The sequence below is a fragment of the Macaca nemestrina genome, chromosome 10 (genome assembly GCF_043159975.1).
Source record: "Macaca nemestrina isolate mMacNem1 chromosome 10, mMacNem.hap1, whole genome shotgun sequence".
NCBI classification, from domain to species: Eukaryota; Metazoa; Chordata; class Mammalia; order Primates; family Cercopithecidae; genus Macaca; species Macaca nemestrina.
In genome coordinates, this window is record NC_092134.1 from 38689055 (window position 1) to 38711184 (window position 22130).

Genomic DNA, 22130 nt, shown 5'->3' on the forward strand with positions numbered 1-22130 from the left:
CTGTAATATTTCTTATCTTAAAATCTATTTTTCTTGGTACTATAGCCACTCTGGTTTTTTTATGGTTACTGCTTCTATAGTGTATTTTTTTTTTAAATCCTTTTAATTTTTAACCTATTTGTGTCTTTGAATTGAAGATTTATCTCTTGTTGACAGCCTATAGTTAGGTTTTGTAATCCATTCTAACATAATCCCCCCTTTGAATAGAGTGTTTAGTTCATTCACATTTAATGTAATTGTTGATATTATTGGATTTACATCTGCATTTTTCATATTTGTTTTCTATTTGTCTCATTTGTTTTTTGCTTTTTCCTCTTTACCATCTTTCTGTGTTAAATATTCTTTAGTGTATCTTTTTAATTCTGTTGATTTCTTTTGCTATATTTTTAGGGATTACAATATGCCTTTTAACTTAATTACAGTCTCCTTCAGAATAATACTAAATTCTGATAAATTATAGAAACTTTTCTCCAGTGTATCTCTTTTTTCTCTTTTTGGTGCTATTATTATTATATATATTACAGCTGTATGTATTACAAACCCAGCGATACAGTACTATAATTATTCCTTTATGTAGTTTTATGTCTTTAAAGGAGATGAAGTGAAAATAATTATATTTTTAGAGTCTTTAATATTTACCGATGTAATTACCGTTTCCAATGAGCTTCATTCTCCTATAGAGTATTATTTTTCTTTTTTTTCAGACAGGTTCTCCTCCTGTTTTCCAGGCTGGAGTGCAATGCAATGGTGTGATCTTGGCTCACTGCAGCCTCTGCTCACCCAGTTCAAGCAATCCTCCTGCCTCAGCCTCTCAAGTAGCTGGAACTACAGGCACGTGCCACCACACCTGGCTATTTTTTTGTAGAGATGGGGTTTTGCCATGTTGCCCAGGCTGGTCTCGAACTTCTGGGCTCAAGTCAACCACCCACCTTGGCCTCTCAAACTGCTACGATTACAGGCATGAGCCACTGTGCCCAGCCTAGATTAAAGTTATTCTATGGTGTGACTTTTATCCTGAAGGACTTCCTTTGTTATTTCTCATAAGGCATGTCTCACAGCAATGACTTCTCTTCATCTTTGGTTATCTATCTGGCAATATCTTTATTTCATCTTCATTTTTGAAGGGCAGTTTTGCTGAATATAGAAATTTTAGTGGTAAGTTTTTTGTGTTTCTTTTAAAAATTTGTTTTTTTTCCATGTCATTTCTGATGAGAAATCAGCGTTAATAATGTTGCCGTGTATGTGAAGTCATTTTTCTCTCGCTCCTTTTTTAAGGTTTCCTCTTTGTCTTTCAGCATTTGCAGGTTTCTTTGGATTTGTTGGGCTGTTTAGATGTGTCAATTAATGTTTTTCATTAAATTAGGGAAGTGTTTGGCGATTATTTCTTCAAAACTTCTTTTCTGCCTCTTTCTCTCTTTCCTGACCTTCTGGAACTCCCACTGCATATTTCAGGTACAGTATGTCGTCACTTAACATTATTATTATTATTTTTTTTTTGAGATGGAGTCTTGCTCTGTTGCCAGGCTGGAGTACAGTGGTGTGATCTCGGCTCACTGCAACTTCCGCATGTCGGGTTCAAGTGATTCTCTTGCCTTAGCCTTCTGAGTAGCTGGGACTATAGGTGTGCACCACCACACCTGGCTAATTTTTGTATTTTTAGTAGAGATGGGGTTTCACCATGTTGGCTAAGATAGTCTCAATCTCCTGACCTCGTGATCTCCCTGCCTCGGCCTCCCAAAGTGCTGGGATTACAGGCGTGAGCCACCATGCCCGGCTGTCACTTAACGTTATTGATAGGTTCTTGGAAACTGACTTTAAGTGAAATGATGTATAATGAAACCAACCCTAGGCTAATTGATAAAAACAATAGTTAAATTCCTATGGCATATCTCTGGTCAAAAAACTTCTTCAAACTTCTAAATAAATACCCAAGACACTTCCTACATTAAACGTTGAAATAAATGTGAGCTGTAATGTTTAAGAAAGATTAGTAAAAACAAGTAAGATAGTTACTTACCTAATTTTTGGTTAACCAGTGAGTGACAGTGGTCATAGTGGTGGTGGGTTAAACCAAGAAATAAATGTTTGCAAAACAAAAATTATAAGGGGCACCTCTTACTATCATGCAGTTCAAAAATAATCACAAATATGGCAGGCTTGATAAGAGTGCTTTTGTACTACATAATGTATTGTCATGCATTTACATGACTATATACTTTATTTGAAATTTCATTTTACAATAATTTTTATTCATTCATTCATTCATTCATTCATTCATTCATTTTCCAACCTGCTCTAGGGTTCAGGCTTTCTGGTGGCCAGAGCCTGTCCTGGCACGGAACCAACCGTGGACAGAATGACATTCCATTGCATGGTGCACTTAAACACACACCCATACTCATGCCTACTGGGACAATTTCGATCTCCCAGTGAACCTAACGTGCACATCTTTAGGATATGAGAAGAGGAAACTGGAGTACTTGGAAAATACAAACAAATGTTTACTTAATCATTTTTGGTGAGTGTCCATTTAAATGTTTTGCTCATTAAAAATTTTTGATTGTTTATTTTCCTATCATTTAGTTTTGAGAGTTCTTTATTCTGGGTGCAAGTCCTTTATCAGATTTATGATTTGCAGTTTTTCCCAAGTCTGGTGTATCTTTTCACTTATGTAACAGTGGATTTTGAAGAGTAGTGGATTTTGAAGTTCTTAATTTTGATGAAATCCAGTTTGTCAGTTTTTTCTTTTATGGATTGTGCTTTTGGTGTTATATCTGAGAAGTCTTAACCCAAGATCAAAATGATTTTCTCCTGTATTTTTTTTAGGAGGTTTATAGTTTAGGTTTTTAATTCAGGCCTCTGATTTATTTTGATTCTATTTTTGTACATGGTATAAGGAGCAACTTGAAGTTCTTTTTGTGTGTGTGTGTGTGTGTATGGAAAAGACAATTGTTCCAGGACCATTTTTTGAAAAGACTATTTTTTCTTCACTGAACTGCCTGCATTTTTGTCAGAAATCAATTGACTGTTTATATTTGACTGTATTTCAGGACAGTCTTTTTTGTTTAACGGATTTTTGTGACTCTGATGTAATACTACATAATTTTTATTTCTATGCATTTTAATAAGTGAAGTCAGGTAATACAAGTCTTCTAACTGTTCTTTTTCAAAGTTTTTTTTTTTTTTTTTGGCTCTTCTAGGTCCCTTGTGTTTCCATATGAATTTTAGAATCAGCTTGTTAATTTCTATGAAAACTACCTCAGTATTTTGAATGACATTGCATTGAATTTGGGAGAAATTAACTTCTTAACAATATTGAATTTTCTGATGCACAAATATGGCATATCTTACTATTGTAACCTGCTTTTTAAAAACAATTATAGATATAGAGTCTCACTATGTTGCCCAGGCTGATCTTGAACTCTTGGGATGAAGTGATCCTCCCACCTCGACCTCCCAAAATGCTGGGGTTACAGGCATGAGCCACCACACCTGGCCATGACCTGCTTTTTTAATAGTCTCTTTCCATTGTAAACACCACTATTAAGTTAGTACCATGAGGATAAGAACTGATTCTATCCTCCACTCCTACCTGGAATTTAGGATACACTCAATAAACATTTACTGAATGACAAATAAAAGAAGATTCTTGAACATAAATGTTTCTGCATCTCTAATTAGTTTCTCAGGATTAATTCCTAAAATTAGAATTATTAAGTCATAAGATATATTCATTTTGAAAGCTTTTGCTTAGTAAACTGCCCTCCAGGTAGAAATTTCTTTTCTGTTCTTTTTTGAGTTGGAGTTTTGCTCTTGTTGCCCAGGCTGGAGTGCAGTGGTGTGATCTTGGGCCACTGGAACCTCCCCGCCTCCCAGGTTCAAGTGATTCTCTTGCCTCAGCCTCCTGAGTAGCTGTGATTACAGGTGCCTGCCACCATGCCTGGCTAATTTTTGTATCTTTAGTACAGAAGGGGTTTCACCATGTTGGCCAGGCTGATCTCGAACTTCTGACCTTAGGTGATCTGCCCACCTCAGCCTCCCAAAGTACTGGGATTACAGGCGTGAGCCACCACACCTGGCCTGAGATAGAAATTTCTTGGTAACTAACTTTAATGCATGCATAATTGGTTAGCAAACAGTGTTCTCGGTGACATCCTTCCCCAAGGTTTCTCTGAAATTACATTATAAGCCTATGGGAGAGTAGGATTTACATCATAGAAATTTTGTGGATCACTTTACTGTCATTAACAGTTTACTGGAATTCGGAGCTATGAAGATGACCAAAACAGTTGAAGATAGTTTATATGGTTATAAAGCATCTGGAGGGGAAAAGTGCAGATGTTATAGAATATGGAATAAATTAGGCCGGGAACAGTGACTCATGCCTGTAATCCCAGCACTTTGGGAGGCCGAGGTGCGTGGATCACTTGAGATCAGGAGTTCGAGACCAGCCTTGCCAACACGGTGAAACCCTGTCTCTAAAAATACGAAAAATAGCCAGGCGTGGTGCGTGCCTGTAATCCCAGCCACTCGGGAGGCTGAAACAGGAGAATCACTTGAAACCGGGGTGCAGAGGTTGCAGTGAGCTGAGATTGCGCCATTGTACTCCAGCCTGGGTGACAGGGTCAGGCTCCGTCTCAAAAAAATATATATGTATATATAGAATAAATATCCTGCGGCAAGCACAAGGAAGGCAGGAACCTATGAAGCACATGGGCAAAAGCTACTCTTTTTGTTCACTTTTAGAGCAACTAAAACTCTGAAAATAGTTTTGTGATTTTGCAGACTATAGGGTTTCAGGTTTGACTGTGATTGTGATTTGTGGATTAATTGACAGGATTTAAGAAGGTATTTTAATTTGGCATAACTATGAACAAAGTTTTGAAGGCAAAGAGAAATGTGTTTGAGAGTCTGTAAAGTAAACTTAATTGACTGTAGCACAGGGGTCCTGTGGGGCAGCAAAATGTTTGAATTTGTATAGGGAGCTGGCTAATACAGGGCTGTGAGTTTAGCTGGGAAATTTATATTTGAGTCAGAAAAGAATAAGGATTATCATAGGAGTTATAGTGACGAAGGCAGTGTGTGAGAAAGATTGTTTTGGTGATATTTGTAGGCCATGTAAGAATGAGAAAAGACTAAAGTCTGGGACACCATCTAGGAGGCTTCTGTTAAGTGTAAAGTATTTAAGATTCGGCACTGGAGTGTGATGGCTCTCAAAATGGGGAAGAATGATTATATTCAACAAATAGATGATGAAGAATCAGCAGGATTAATTTGTTACAAATAGAGGATAGAGGATGGGTAGTGGTTAAATGAGAGGAGGATAGTGGTAATTGACTTTTTTAAGAAGACAAGTAGAAAATTTGAACCTAATGAACTGAATTCTTGTTAGGTTGATGTAGTGGATAAAATGTGATAACTTTTCCTCACCTATTACTGGATTCATGACTGAGACCCCTATAACAAAAGACAGATTATCAAGAGGAAAGCATACACATTTACTTAATGAAAGCTTTACTTTATATGAGTCTTCAGAAATGAAGACTGAAATAAACAGGGAAACCTTTCTTTCTGTGTTTTTCTAAAAAAAATTATTATTTCAATAGTTTTGGGGGAACAGGTGATGTTTGGTTACATGGATAACTTCTTTAGTGGTGATTTCTGAGATTTTGCTGCACCCATCACTTGAGTGGTGTACACGCACCCAGTGTGCAGTCTTTTAACCCTCACCCCCTCCCACCCTTCTCCCCAGGTCCCCAGAGTCCATTATATCATTCTTATGACTTTGCATCCTCGTAGCTTAGCTCCCACTTATGAGAACATACGGTGTTTGGTTTTCCATTCCTGAGTTATTTCAGTTAGAATAATGGCCTCCAACTCTATCTCGGTTGCTGTGAATGCTGTTATTTCATTCCTTTTTATGGCTGAGTAGTATTGCATGGTATATATATACCACATTTTCTTTATCTACTCATTGGTTGATGGGCATTTAGGCTGATTCCATATTTTTGCAGTTGCAAATGTGCTGCTGTAAACATGCATGTTCGAGTGTCTTTTTCATATAATGACTTTTCCTCTGGGTAGATGCCCAATAGTGAGATTGCTGGATCAAATGGTAGTTCTACTTTTACTTTTTTTTTTTTTTTTTTTTTTTGAGATGGAGTCTTGCTCTGTCGCCCAGGCTGGAGTGCAGTGGTGCGATCTTTGCTCACTGCAAGCTCCACCTCATGGGTTCACGCCATTCCCCTGCCTCAGCCTCCTGAGTAGCTGGGACTACAGGCACCCACCACCACGCGTGGCTAATTTTTTTTTTTTTTGTATTTTTAGTAGAGATGGGGTTTCACTGTGTTCGTCAGGATGGTCTCCATCTCCTGGCCTCGTGATCCGCCCACCTCAGCCTCCCAAAGTGCTGGGATTACAGGCATGAGCCACCTCGCCCAGTCTACTTTTAGTTCTTTAAGGAATATCCATGCTGTTTTCTATAGTGGTTGTACTAGTTTACCTTCCCACCAGCAGTGTAAAAGTGTTCGCTTTTCACCACATCTCCATCACCATCTATCATTTTTTGGTTTTTAAATTATGGCCATTCTTGGAAGAGTAAGGTGGTAGCACATTGTGGTTTTGATTTGCATTTGCCTGATAGTGATGTTCAGCATTTTTTCATATGTCTGTTGGCCATTTGTATATCTTTTGAGAATTGTCTATTCATGTCCTTTCCCCAGTTTTTGATGGGAATATTTATTTTTTTCTTGCAGATTTGTTTGAGTTCCTTGTAGATTCTGGATATTAGTCCTTTGTGAAATGCATAGTTTGTGAATATTTTCTCCCACTCTGTGGGTTGTGTGTTCACTCTGCTGATTATTTCTTTTGCTATGCTGAAGCTTTTTAGTTTAATTAAGTTCCATACATTTATTTTCATTTTTGTTGCGTTTGATTCTTGGTCATGAACTCTTTGCCTAAGCCAATGTCTAGAAGAGTTTTTCTGATGTGATTTTCTAGGATTTTTCTGGTTTCAGGTCTTAGATTTAAGTCTTTAAGCCATCTTGAGTTGATATTTGTATAAAGTGAGAGTTGAGATTCCGCTTTCATTCTTCTACATGTGGCTTGCCAATTGTCCCAGCACCATTTGTTGAATAGATTGTCCTTTCTCTACTTTATGTTTTTGTTTGCTTTATCAAATATCAGTTGACTGTGAGTACTTGGCTTTGTTTCTGGGTTGTCTATTCTGTTCCACTGATCTATGTGCCTGTTTTTATGCCAGTACCATGCTGTTTTGGTAACTATAGCCTTGGTAGTATAATTTGAAGTCAGGTAATGTGATACTTCCAGATTTGTTCTTTGTGCTTAGTCTTGCTTTGCAGGCTCTTTTTTGGTTCCATATGAATTTTAGGATTGTTGTTTTCTAGTTCTGTGAAGAATGATGGTGGTATTTTGATGGGAATTGCTTTGAATTGGTAGATTGCTTTTGGCAGTGTGGTCATTTTCACAATATTGATTCTACCCATCCACGCGCATGGCATATATTTCCATTCGTTTGTGTCATCTATGATTTCTTTCAGCGTTTTTTTATAGTTTTCTTTGCAGAGGTCTTTTCGCCTCCTTGATTAGGTATATTCCTAAGTATTTTGTTTTATTTTTTGCAGCTATCGTAAAAGGGGTTGAGTTCTTGATTTGATTCTCCGCTTGGTGGTTATTATACAGCAGAGCTACTCATCTGTGTACATCAATTTTGTGTCCTGAAACTTTGCCAAATTCATTTACCAGTTCTACGAGCTTTTTGGATAAGTCTTTAGGGTTTTCTAGGTATATAATCATATCATCAGCAAACTGCAACACTTTGACTTCCTCTTTACCAATTTGGGTGCCCTTGATTTCTTTCTCCTCATTGATTGTTCTGGCTAGGACTTCCATTATTATATTGAATAGAAGTGGTGAAAGTGGACATCCTTGTCTTGTTCTAGTTCTCGGGGGGAATGCTTTCAACTTTTCACTGTTCAGTGTAATGTTGGCTATGGGTTTGTCATAGATGGCTTTTATTAAGGTATGTCCCTTCTATGCCGATGTTGCAAATGGTTTTAATCATAAAGGGATCTGAATTTTGTCATGCTTTTTCTGCGTCTGTTGAGATGATCATGTGGTTTTTGTTTTTAATTCTGTTTATATGGTGTCTTTATATGGTACATTTATTGACTTTTCATTTGTTAAGCCAACCCTGCATCCCTGGTATGAAACCCAGTTGATCATGGTGTATTTTCTTTTTGACATGTTGTTGGACCTGGGTAGCTAGTATTTTGTTGAGGATTTTTGCATCTTTGTTCGTCAGGGATATTGGTGTGTGGTTTTCTTTTTTTATTATGTCCTTTCCTGGTTTTGTTATTAGGGTAATACTGCTTTATAGAATGATTTAGGGAGGATTCCCTCTTTGTGTTTTGGAATAGCTTCAGTAGGATTCATACCAATTCTTCTTTGAACGTCTGATAGAATTCAGCTGTGAATCCATCTGGTCCTGGACTATTTTTTTGTTGTTGTTGGCTTTTTTTAAAAATTACTGTTTCAATCTTGCTACTTGTTATTGACCTGTTCAGAGTTGGTGTCTGTTTCTTCCTAGTTTAATCTAGGAGGGTTGTATATTTCCAGGAATTTATCCATCTCCTCTAGGTTTTCTAGTTTGTGTGCATAAAGATATTTATAGTAGCCCTACAAAAGCAGGATCTTTTGTATTTCTGTGTTACCACTTTTGATATCTCCTCTTTTGTTTCTAATTGAGTTGTTTGGATCTACTCTGTTCTCTTGGTAATCTTGCTAATGGTCTGTCAATTTTGTCTTTTCAAATAACCAGCTTTTTGTTTCATTTATCTTTTGTATTATTTTGTTGTTGTTGTTTCAATTTCATTTGATTTTTGTTACTTCTTTTCTTTTGCTTGGTTTTGGTTTGGTCTGTTCTTGTTTCTCTAATTCCGTGAGGTGTGAGGTTAGGTAGTCTATTTGTGCTTTTTCGGACTTTTTGATGTAAGCATTGATTGCTATGAACTTTCCTCTGAGCACCACTGTATTTGCTGTATCCCAGAGGGTTGATAGGTTGTGTCACTGTTACTGTTCAGTTCAAAGAATTTTAAAATTTCCCTCTTGATTTCATTGTTGACCCAGAGGTCAGTCGTGAGCAGGTTTAAATTTCCATATATTTGTATAGTTTTGAAGGTTCCTTTGGATTTAATTTCTAATTTTATTCTGCTGTGGTCTTAGAGAATATTTGATATTTGATTTTCTTAAATTTGTTGAGAATTGTTTTGTGGTCTGTCTTGGAGAATGTTCCATGTGTTGATGCAAAGAATATATTCTGCAATGGTTGGGTAGAATGTTCTGTAAATATCTGTTAAGTTCATTTGTTTTAGGGTTTAGTCTGTTGTTTCTTTGTTGACTTTCTGTCTTAATGACCTGTCTAGTGCTGTTAGTGGAGTATTGAAGTCCTTCACTATTATTTTGTTGCCATCTATCTCATTTCTTAGGTCTAGTATTAAATGTTTTATAAATTTGGGAACTACAATGTTAGGTGTATATGTTTTTGGGATTGTGATATTTTCCTGTTGGACTAATCCTTTTATCACTATATAATGTCCCTCTTTGTCTTTTTAAACTGTTGTTGCTTTAAAGTTTGTTTTGTCTGATATAAGAATAACTATTCCTGCTCACCTTTGGTTTCCATTTGTGTGGAATATCTTTTTCCACCCCTTTACCTTATAAGTTTATATGAGTCCTTATGTATTAGGTGAGTCTCTTGAAGGCAGCAGATACTTGGTGGATTTTTATCCATTCTGTTTTTCTGCATCTTTTTTTTTTTTTAATTGAGACAGAGCCTCACTCTGTCACCCAGTACAATGACATGATCTTGGCTCACTGCAACGTCTGCTGCCCGGATTCAGGCGATTCTCATGCATCAACCTCCTGAGTAGCTGGGATTACAGGTGCCTGCCACCATGCCTGGCTAATTTTTTTGTATTTTTAGTAGAGACAGGCTTTCACTGTGTTGGCCCGGCTGGTCTTGAACTCCTGATCTCAGGTGATCTGCCCACTTCGGCCTCCCAGAGTGCTGGGATTACAGGTGTGAGCCACTGTGCTGGCCTCTGTATCTTTTCAGTGAAACATTTAGGCAATTTACATTCAACATCAGTATTGAGATGTGAGATACTGTTCTGTTCATCATACTAGTTGTTGCCTGATTACCTTTTTTTTTGTTGTTGTTTACATTGTGTTATTGTTCTGTAGGTCCTGTGAGATTTATGCTTTAAGGAAGGTTCTATTTTGATGTTTTGAGGTTGTTTCAAAAGTCAGAACTCCTTTTAGCAGTTCTTGCAGTGCTGGCTTGGTGGTAGTGGTGAATTCTCTGAGCACTTGTTTGTCTGAAAAGGACTTTATTGCTCTTTCATTATGAAATTTAGTTTTGCTGGATACAGAATTATTGGTTGATAATTTTTTGTTTAAGGAGACTAAAGGTAGTACCCAATTCCTTCTAGCTTGTAGGGTTTCTGCTGAGAAATCTGCTGTTAATCTATTAGGTTTTCCTTTGTAGGTTACCTGATGCTTTTGCCTCACAGCTGTTAAGATTCTTTCCTTTGTCGTGACTTTAGATAACCTGATGACTGTGTGCCTTGGTGTTGATCTTTTTGTGATAAATTTCCTGGGTGTTCTTTGAGCTTTGTGTGTGTGTGTGTGTGTGTGTGTGTGTGTGTGTGTCCTGTGTGTGTTTTAGACCAAGTCTCACTCTGTCGCCCAGGCTGGAGTGCAGTGGCGCCATCTTGGCTCCTTGCAGCCTCTGCCTTCCAGGTTCAGGCGATTGTCCTACCTCAGCCTCCTGAGTAGCTGGGACTACAGGCACACGCCACCATGCCTGGCTAATATATATATATTTTTTTGTTTAGTCGAGGTTTCACCGTGTTGGCCAGGCTGGTGTCATCCTGACCTTGAGTGATCCTCCCACCTTGGCCTCCCAAAGTGCTGGATTACAGGCATGAGCCACCACATCTGGCCAAGCTGCTTGTATTTGGATGTCTAGATCTCTATCAAAACCGGGGACATTTTCCTCAATTATTCCCTCAAATAGTTTTCTAAACTTTTAGATTTCTCTTCTTCCTTAGGGACAGCAGTTATTCTTATGTTGGGTCTTTTAACATCCCAAGTTTCTTGGAGGCTTTATTCATTTTTTAAAATAATTTTTTTTTTCTTTTTCTTTCTTTGTTTCTTCCTTTTTCTTTTTCTTTTCTTTTTTTTTTTTTTGAGATGGAGTCTCTCTGTTGCCCAGGCTGGAGTGCAGTGGCATGATCTTGGCTCACTGCAACCTCCTTCTCCCAGGTTTAAGTGATTCTCCTGCCTCAGCCCCTTGAGTAACTGGGACTACAGGTGTGTGCCACCATGCCTGGCTAATTTTTTGTATTTTTAGTGGAGATGGGATTTCACCGCGTTAGGCAGGATGGTCTTGATCTCCTGACCTTGTGGTCCACCTGCCGTGGCCTCCTGAGGTGTTGGGATTATAGGCTGAGCCACTGCACCCAGCTAAAATTTTTTCGTTGTCTTTGTCAGATTGGGTTAATTTGAGGGCCCTGTCTTTGAGCTCTAAAGTTCTTTCTTCTACTTGTTTAATTCTGTTGTTGGAACTTTCCAGTGTATTTTGTGTTTCTCTAAGTGTGTATTTAATTTCCAGAAGTTGTGGTTGTCTTGTTTTTATGATGCATATTTCTCTGGAGACTTTTTCATCCATATCCTGTTTTTTATTTTATTTTTATTTTATTTTTTTATTTGTTCAAGTTGGTTTTCACTTTTCTCTGGTGCCCCCTTGAGTAGCTTAATAATCAGCCTTCCAAATTCTTTATCTGGCAATTCAGAGATTTGTTCTTGGTTTGGATCCATTGCTGGAGAGCTAGTGTGATCTTTTTGTTGTCAAACTTTGTTTTGTCATATTACTAAAATTACTTTTCTAGTTCCTTTTCATTTGTATGTTTTAGTGGAAAGATCTGGAACTGAAGGACTGCTGTTCACATTTTTTTTTTTTTTTTGTCCCACGAGGTGATTCCTTGATGTGGAGTCACCGCTTTCCCCTAGGGATGGGGCTTCCTAAGAGCCAGACTGAGGTGATTGTTATTACCGTTCTGGGTCTAGCCACCCAGCAGGGTTACTGGGCTCCAGGCTGATGCTAGCGAATGTCTGCGAGTTGTCTTGTGATACAATCTGTCTCAGGTCTCCCAACTGGATACTGGCACCTGCTCCAGTGGAGGTGGCAGGGGAGTGAATGCTGGTTAGGCTAGCAGTTGAAGTTGTCATGTGGACAGACTCAGGACCTATGAGTGTTGCAGGCAGTGGAATTAGCTGTTGTTTTCTCTTTTGGAACAGAGTTGTTCTGTTATGAGTTGCTGTAATGGCTTGAGTCGGTTGGCCTCCAGTCAGGAGGTGGCACTTTGAAGAGAGCAGCAGCTGCAGTAGTAGAAGGGGGTATAATCTTGCCCTACGTTGGCAGGGTAAGTACTGAGGTTTCTTAGACGATGGACAGGCCCATAGAGCTCCGGAGAGTTCATGTCTTTTGTCTTCGGAGCTTTTTGGCTGTCTTGTGGCATTTGCATCAGTAAGCTGCTTTTTTCAAAGCGTCTGTCTCTCTGTTTTTTTGTGGACAGTCATGCAGAAGTATCATTAGAGGACAAATGGATATGCTCTAGCAGTAATAAACTGGGGGAAACTTAGTAAGTCCCGTTCAGATTCCTCTTTGTGTCTTCTTTCCTACAGGTATAGGGAGGACCCCTCTGGATTGAGGATCTTATGACCTACTTTAGAGGAAGGTGAGATAAACCTTCTTGCTTCTGCTTTTTTCTCAAATGCCAAGGTGCCATATTTTGGGTAAATTCAAAATATGTCTTAAATCCCATCTTTGCGCTTCTGTTGTAGAAAGAACATGTGAGTAGAGGGGGATTTATAAGCGGAGAGAGGTTAGGAACTAGGGTGCAAATTTCAGTATCATTCAGATCAAGTAATAGATGAAGCTTTGAGAGGTGCAGCTTGACGTTTCTTACGAGATGGGATGAGGGACTAGAGAATAAGGAAGAGTATTTAATAATTTCAGTTCAAGTGAAGGGACTAGTATAATGCTTTATACAGGTTGAGGATCCCTAGTCCCACAATCCAGAATGCTGTAAAATCTGAAACTTTTTGAGCACCAACATGACACCATGTGGAAAATTTCAAACCTGACCTCGTATGATGGGTTGCAGTCAAAATGCAGGCGTACAACATACAGTTTATTAAGCATCCTCAAGGGAAAAATAAAATTACCTTCAGGCTATGTGTGTGTATAAGGTATATATGGAACATAAATGAATTTTATGTTTAGACTTGCATCTCATCCCCAAGATACTCATTATGTATATGCAAATATTCTAAAATCTGAAAAAATTCAAAATCTGAAATCCTTCTGGTCCCAGGCATTTTGCATAAGGGATATTCAACTTGTGTTTACAGTTTGTAAAGTGCTTTTGCCTACCTAATGTTGTGACATTTTTAAGAGTTTGATTTCTCAACCTTAATTTTTCAAATGTATTATTATACTTGTACAAATTATCTCATTACTATGGTTTCGAGCTTTCCTATTTTCTAAGCCAGTTTTCTTGCGTCTCTGCTGTAAAAAATATTTTCTAAGATAATTTGTATAATTTGAAAAGTCTTACCACAAGGTGTCATTGTAACCTGTAAAAAGAATTTCCATGTGAACATTTGTGGTATCAGTTGTACAATTTTTACATTTTTTGTGTGTTTAAACATTTTTTTCATATCTGTTCCTTATTTTTTAGTTGTAACCTAATATATTGTGTATCTCTTATATTAAAGAAAAAAATAAAATAGCTCATGTTCTTGAGTTCTCATATTTTTTCACAAACATATGCTTTCCACCCACAAATTCTTTTAGAGTGTGTTGCTATAGAGATGATTTGTTTGAAGGAAAGAATGAGGAGGAGTAGCAGCAGGTGGACATTTAAGGAACAAAATCCTCATTTTATGTCTTTGTTCCTGACAGAGCCAGCTTTAGAGTTTGCCCCTCTGCTTTTGAAATCTCTATGGAAGAAAGGTGGATATTCTGAGTGTTTTACAGTGATGGTTTTTGCAGTTTACTAAGATTGATTTGCCAAAGGTCAGTGTACAGGATTCCTCATTCTTATGTAGGATTAGCGCATGAAGTAATTGTAATCTTTGAAACAGCCTTTCTTCCATTTTAACTGGATTCCATTTTAGTGTTCTTTGCTTTCCTATCTTGGTTTCCTGATTGACCTTTTAACTAGTGACATTAAAATACTTTTTGCTGGGGGATGGGTATAAGTATCTAATTATTAACTCCTGCTCTTACTGCCCCCAAGTTAATTTTTCCCTCTCCTCTCCTCTCCCCTCCTCTCCTCTCCCCTCCCCTCCTCTACTCTCCCCTCCCCTCCCCCCTCTCCCCTCTCTCCTCTCTCTTCTCTTCTCCTTTCGTTTCCTTTCCTTTCGGGACAGGGTCTCACCATGTCACCCAGGCTGGAGTGCAGTGGTGCGATCTCGGCTCACTGCAGCCTCGACCCTCCTGGGCTCAAGCAATCCTCCCACCTCAGCCTCCTGAGTAGCTGGGACCATAGGTGCATGCTACCTTACCTGGCTAATTTTAGTATTTTTCATAGAGACAGGCTTTCACCATGTTGCCCAAGCTGTTCTTGAACTCCTGAGCTCAAGCCATCTGCCTGCCTTGACCTCCTAAAGTGCTAGGATTATAGGTGTGAGCCACTCACTGTGCCTGGCTTCAAATTAATTTTCAAGATTATTGACTACCTGCTGCTACTGTCTTAGTTAAGGCCCTCATTATTGCTTTCCTGGACCTTTGATCTCCTTTTTCTCTTTCTTCTATTCCTCCTCCTCAAATCTGTCCTCCACAAATAAACCACTTATTTTTCTGAAATGTAAATGTGAGTCTACCCTATAATGTCTTCTATCCATCTAAGTTTAAAGTCTTTCATTGGCTCTCCAAGACCATGAGATAAACTCCAGTCTTCTGCATGTGGCCTTCAAGGCCCTACCTTACCTCCCCAGGGTGTTCTCTCCCTTGCCCTCCACCCCTAATGTTCTTCTCCTTAATCGCCAAGACTTTGTACTTGATGTTTCTTCCTTGCATCCCTTTCTTAATTTTAGCTGCTTCTTTGTGAAGTTTCCCCTGGCAACTTCACTAGCAGAACTAGGGTTCTCTCCCTTGTCCATTCATACTACTGGTAAATATTTTATAATATTTTTATAATTTTTTGGAAGTTCCTCTTTTTTTAAACTGGCATATAATTTACATATTTATGGGGTACATGTGTATTTGTTACATGCATAGAATGTGTAATGATCAAGTCAGGGTACTTGGGGTATACATCACCTTGAGTGTTTACCATTTCTATGTGTTGGGAATATTTCAAGTCCTCTCTTGTAGCTACTTTGAAATATATATGATTCAAATTAATTATTATTAACTGTATTCTGCTGTGCAACATTAGAACTTGTATTGTCTATCTAACTGGATATCTGTATTCATTAATCAAACTTCCTTTATCCCACCTTCCCCCACACACATACTTCCTGGCCTTTTATATCATTTTATTCTCTACCTCCATGAGATCAACTTTTTTTTTAAGCTCCCACATGAGTTAGAACATGTGGTATTTGTCTTTTTTTGCCTGGCTTATTTCACTTATTGTAATGACCTCCAGCTTTATCCATATTGCTACAAATGACATGATTTCATTCTTTCTCATAGCTGAGTAGTATTTCACCATGTATATATACCACATTAAAAAAAATCAGTTCAGGCCAGGTGCGGTGGCTCATGCCTATAATCCCAGCACTTTGGGAGGCCAAGGTGGGCGGATCACGAGGCCAGGACATTGAGACTGTCCTGGCTAACACGGTGAAACCTTGTCTTTACTAATAATACAAAAAAAAAATTAGCCCAGCATCGTGGCAGGTGCCTGTAGTCCCAGCTACTTGGGAGGCTGAGGCAAGAGAATGGTGTGAACCCGGGAGGCAGAGCTTGCAGTGAACTGAGTTTGCGCCACTGCACTCCAGCACTCTAGCCTGGGCGACAGAGCGAGACTCTGTATCAAAAAAAAAAAAAAAAAAAAAAATTCAGTTTATCCATTAATGTACACTTAAGTTGATTCTGTATCTTTGCTATTGTGAATAGTGCTGCAATAACCCCATAAGTCCAGGTATCTCTTTGACATGCTGATATCTTTTCCTTTGAATAAATACCCCATTGTGGGATTACTAGATTGTATGCTAGTTCTATTTTTAGTTTTTTGAGAAATCTTCATGCTGTTTTTCATATTAGCTGTACTAATTTACATTCCTACCAGCAGCAAGTGTTCCCTTTTTCTCCACATCCTTGCCAGCATCTGTTGTTACTACTTTTTTTTATAATAGCCATTCTAATTGGGATAAGATGATATGTTACTGTGGTTTTGATTTGCATTTCCCTGGTAATTAGTGATGTTGAGCATTTTTTCATGTACCCTTTGGTCGTTTGTATGTCTTCTTTTGAGAAATGTTTATTTGTGGCCTTTGCCCACGTTTTAATGAGACTTTTTTGTTTTTGTTTTTTTTCTGTTAAGTTTTGACTTCCTTGTGTATTCTAGGTATTAGTCCCTTGTCAGATGAATGGTTTGCAAATATTTTCTCCCATTCAATGGGTTTTTTCCTTCACTCTGTTGGTTGTTTCCTTTGCTGTGTTGAAGCTTTTTAGTTTAATATAGTCCCATTTGTCTATTTTTGTTCTTGTTTTCTGTGCTTTTGAAGTGTTAGCCATAATATCTTTGCTGAGACCAATGTCCTGAAGTGTTTTCCCTATGTTTTCTTCTAGTAATTTTATAGTCTTGGATCTTATGTTTGCGTCTTTGATCCATCTTGAGTTGATTTTTGTACATATGAGAGGTAGAGATTCAATTTAATTTTTCTGCATACGGATATTCAGTTTTCCCAGCACCATTTATTGAAGGGGACGTTCTTTTCCAAATGTATGTTCTTGGTGCCATTGTCAAAACTATTGGCTATTTGTGGATTTCTTTTTGGGTGTAATAATATTTCCTTTGTATATCTGGGTGCTCTTGTGTTGGGTGCATATATGTTTAGAATTGTTATCCTCTTGCTGAATTGATCCTTTTACTATTACATCATGACTTTTGTCTCTTTTTACTGTTTTTGACTTAAAGCCTATTTTAACAGATATATGTATAGCTACTCCTGCTCCTGCTCCTGCTCCCTTTTAGTTTCTGTTTGCATAGAATGTCTTTTCCCATCCCTTTACTTTCAGTCTGTGTGTTTTTATAGGTTAGATGAATTTCTTTTAAGTAGTATATAGTTGGGTCCTGTTTGTTCTATTTTAATTTTAAATATCTATTCAGCTAGTCTGTTTCTTTTCAGTGGAATGACGTTTAATCCATTTACATTCAAGGTTGTTATGGATATGTAGGGGCTTGTTTCTGTCATTTTTAAAATTGATTTCTAATTGTCCTTTGTTCTTATTTATTATTATTGTTTGATGGCATTCTGTAGTGGTAACATTTGAGTCTTTTCCTTGCTTGTGTGTTTGCTCTACTAGTGGATTTTATATTTTTATATATTTTCCAGGTATAAGACTCCCTTAAACATTTCTCATAGGGCTGATCTAGTGGTGATGAATTCCCTCAGCTTTTGCTTGACTGAGAAAGATTTTATTTCTCCTTCATTTATGATAACTTTTCTGGGTATAGTATCCTTGGCTGAGAGTTTTGGGTTTTTTCCCCAGCACTTTGAATATGTCGTCCCATTGTCTCCTGGCCTGTAAGATTTTTGTTGAGAAATCTGCCATTAGTCTCATGGGGATTCCTTTATAAGTAACCGGACACTTTCTTTTGCTGTTTTTAGAATTCTCTTTTTGTCTTTGATTTTTGACAGTTTGACTATAACGTGCTTTGTGGAAGACCTTTCTGTATTGTATTTGTTTGGGAATCTTTGAGCCTCTTGTGTCTGGATGTTTAAATCCCTTGCTAGACTTGGGAAGTTTTTATCTGTTATTTCATTAAGCAGGTTTTCTATGCATTTTATTTTCTCTTTGCCTTCTGAGACTCTGAAAATGAGAGTATTTAGTTGCCTTATGCTGCCCATGTGTCACAAAGGCTTTACTCATTGTTTTTTATTCTTCTTTATCTTTTGTCTGATTGGGTTATTTGAAAGACCTGTCTTCAGGTTCTGAGGTTCTTTCTTCTGCTTGATCTAGTCTGTTGTTGAAGTTCTCAAGTGTATTTTGTATTTCACTCAGTGAATTCTTCAGATCCAGAATTTGATTCTTTTTTTTTTTTAATGATACCTATCTTTTTCATAAATTTCTCATTCATATTCTAGGAATTGTTTTTCTGATTTCTTTATGTTATTTTTCAGTATTCTCTTGTATCTCACTGAGCTTCTTTAAAATCAATATTTTAAATTCTTTTTCCAGAATTTTGTGAATTTCTTTTTGATTGGGATTTGTTGCCGGAGAATGACTGTGTTCCTTTGGAGGTATGATATTTTCTTGCTGTGATGTTAGTAGCTGGGTGGGTGAGCCCAATCTCAGGTTCCTGGGAAGAGTCCTTAGTTCCCAATGGTGGCTGAGTTGTGTGATCTCCAGGCCTCTGGATCGTGTGCTCTGGCATGGGGGGTGGGCAAGGCCAGGTAGGCTTGTCTTTAGACTCCCCAGTGGTGCCTGTAGGTGCTGGCTGTGTTAGGAAGGGGTGGGGTGATCCTTAGGCCCTCAGCGCAATGTTCATGTTGTGTGAGGCAGTGCCTGTGCTGCAGCCCTACTGCTGGGGAGGGTAGAGTTGCTTTCAGTGATACCAGCTATATGCAGGCAAGTATTAGAAACATGCATTTCACTTGCATTTTAGCCCTGGTGGTGGCAGACCCTACTTGGCTTGTGTTTCAGCCCTGGCATTGCAGCCTGTGTTTCACTCACATTTTAGTCCTGGTGGTGGCAGCTCATGCTTGGCTTGTGCTTTAGACTGGGCAGTGGAAGTTCATGCTTTGCTTATTCCTTAGCCCTGTTAGCACAGTGATGGCAGCTGTGGGTGAGGGACTCTGGGCACGTGAAAATAAGTGGTGGCTCCACTGCTGGAAGCAGTGGGTGGGGTTGGAGCCAGAGGCGTGCACTTTGGCCCCAGCATCAGGAACCAGGCATGGTGGTTGCTGTGGGCTGGGTATGTCAGCGGGACTCCAGGGATGTGAAGAGACAGGTGCTGTTAAGCCCAAGCGCAAGGTGCAGTCTGTTGGGACTAGGTTCTCAAAACGGTGTCTTACTATAGCTGCTTGGGACTGGGATGGGGAGTAGGGAGGTAGTGTGCCCCAGCCTGTGCTCCCTCTCTGGAACAGTGCTGTTGTGCAGTCTTCATGCAGCTCCCTATGTTAGTTTCAGGGCCTGTGAGGGTCCAGGGCCTCTACTGTGGCTAGGATTGCAGGTGTCCATGGTGGGAATGTGGACCCCTGGGCATCTCTCATTTACCCTTTCCCCAGACTGGGGAGTCTCTCCAGGCTCTTAGCTGATCTCGGATAAGCAGACTGACTCACTTCTCTCTCCTTCCTTGATTTAGGTGTTTCCTGTCGCCTCTTTGTTGAATTCCTTAATGTTTTACAATTTAAAAACTTTCTGAATTTATGACTTTGAATAGGTAATATGTGCACATGGTAAAAAAATTTTTAGTCCAAAAAGTTTAAATAGTCCATTTTCTCTCATCCTTATTCAGTCAGCAATTGTTGGTTAACGAGTATATTCTGCTGACCATTGTAAACTCCTTGAGGACAAGGGTTTTCTTTTATTTATTTCTGTATTCCTGTATCCAACAAAATGTCTAGCATATTAAAAGTACTTAGAAAATATCCATGGAGTATTCTGAATATAGGCAGGTTCTTCTTTCCTGATGAGAAGTGTGCTTGACTTGATGGTCTATTTATTTTTTTATCTCTCAAAACCCTTTTACTATAAGTAGACCATTCAGTAAATATGGTATAGCAGTCACTTAATCATATTGGTTGTTTAATCAGTTTTTAGAAGTATATGGTTTTAACATTAACCTGCGTGTCTTGAGGATGGCTTTTACTTATCTCCTTTTTGTGGCTGTGAAAAATTTTATACTTGCTTTGTGACAGATTCGAAATAATAAAGAGAATGTGTCAACTGCAGTAAAAATATCAGTTAAATTCAGTTTTAAGTATCAATTTCTCTTTAACTTTTCAGACCAAGGCATAAATCTCATGGAAATAAAATTAAATCAGGATTTATTTAAAAAACAATTTTCAGGATATGTTGTTGCATCCGTAGACCATCTTTATTGTGTATTAGCAGCCATATTATGGGTAGCCTTTTCTATTTCAGAAGAAAGGTGGGACTGTGAGCAAAGAAGAATGTACAACTGAGACAGAGGTGCTGAGTGCTCATAAATCTTCTCAAAGTCCTCATGTTATTATAACAGACCTTACATTAAGAAATGTTAAAATGAATTCGGACAAGAATCATCTTTGCCTTTCACATCACAACTTTCAGAGACTTTGGTAATTTATACTAAGCATTTGAGGTTGACTCATTACTATGTCCTGCTTTCTAGAATTCTTTTGTGTGAATTAAGCTGTGCAGAGGCAGACAGCACAATCGTAAAAATAGAGTAACATTTTAATTTAGAGTGCTTGGTGGTTGATTGCTAACCACTCGAATACATATCTTCTTCCTTTTCTCTTTCCTTGCTCTCCCTTGTTTCTTTCTAAATCACAATTACAGAGCCTGGCACCTTACCAGGGCTTTGAAGGGTCTGCTCCCAGCTGCACTTCAGGTTCTGGCAGGGTGTCAAGTTGTGACATTTTTTTTGTACGCAAGACATCCTGGATGGCTATCCAAAGGCTGTTTGGGTGACTAGTGTAGGATTATCTCTGGATTTTGAAGAAATTCATTTCGAATGTTTTGTTTGTAAGTAAAGTAAATGCCTGGTATAGGTCCTCCCTAGACTTTTAATGTTGTTTTTAAAAAACATCATTCACTTTGAGGGCATGTAGTATTTAAAGCATTGTTTTGAAATGTTCAAAGGCATAGCATGTGCTTTTAATGGAATGTGTTTTGGAAGCTTTCCATGAGTATCAGCAGCTGTGCTTTTTGAATATTTTGAATTACCATACTTTGGGGCAGACATTGTACTACTCACTGCTTAAAAAATACAGTGCCTATGCAAAATAAAATGTCATATGGAGGTCTGTAAAGCTGGGACCAGTCAAAAGAAGTGGCAGGAAGGACACATGGATGTGATTATGTATTTGTAATGGTTGCAAAGAGAAGATGAAGAATTTGGAAAAAGGTTGTACTAGTCTTTTAAAAACTGCCTTTCACTGAGACTAGCCCAGCAAGTACTCACTGATTAACAGGCTGATTGAGATAATGTTTCACTTTTTTTTCCCTTATTTCTGTTTGAACTTTGTACTTTACTTTAAAAAATTTTCAATATGAATTTTTGTATTTAGTAAACTCTGTACAGTAGGAGACGTTTTATTGTGTATTTCAGGCATCTAATGCATGTGTAAGTGTCTTGCAAGTAATTGATAGCTGTGTGTTGACTGATCGAAATCAGAGAAGTCTAACCATGGTAGGAATTTAAAATTGTGTTAGAAATTTTGAGTTTGATAAATTTTATTATAAGTAAATATTAATACAAGAGAAAGCCATTGTATTAGTTACTTGTGGCTGCTGTTACAAATTACCATATAATAGGTATCTCAAAACAACAACAAAATTATTCTTTCAAAGTTTTAGAGATTAGAAGTCAGAAATCAAGTTGTTGGCCAAGCCACGTTCCCTCTGGTCTCTGGGGCAGAATCCTTTCTTTGCCTTTTCCAGCTTTTTGTGGCTGTAGGTTTTGCTTGGCTTATGGCTATATCTTTCCAGTCTCTGTCTCCGTGATCACATTGTTTCTTCCATCTCAAAACTCCCTCTCCTTCTCTCTTAGAAGGTTACATGTGATTGTTTTGGGCCCACTTACATAATCCAGCATAAGCCCCTCCTCTTAAGATCCATAATTTAATCACCCCCACCCCTTTTTAAAAACTATGTA

General features: G+C 38.2%; 1 protein-coding gene across 10 annotated transcripts in view; it reads left to right on the forward strand.

Annotated features, from left to right (window-relative positions):
- LOC105483699 (centrosomal protein 83) overlaps positions 1-22130 on the forward strand; it is a 186228-nt gene that overhangs the window by 10976 nt on the left and 153122 nt on the right. Inside the window, exons 2-3 of one of the 10 annotated variants that reach the window (XM_011744688.3) lie at positions 2300-2518; positions 12769-12821. The exons of 7 other annotated variants lie outside the window; for them this stretch is intronic. The gene's annotated coding sequence lies outside the window, so the exon portion shown is untranslated. Of the gene's footprint in view, positions 1-2299; positions 2519-12768; positions 12822-22130 lie in introns of those variants that run through there. 2 more of the 10 variants (XM_011744690.3, XM_011744687.2) reach the window with 2 other exon arrangements.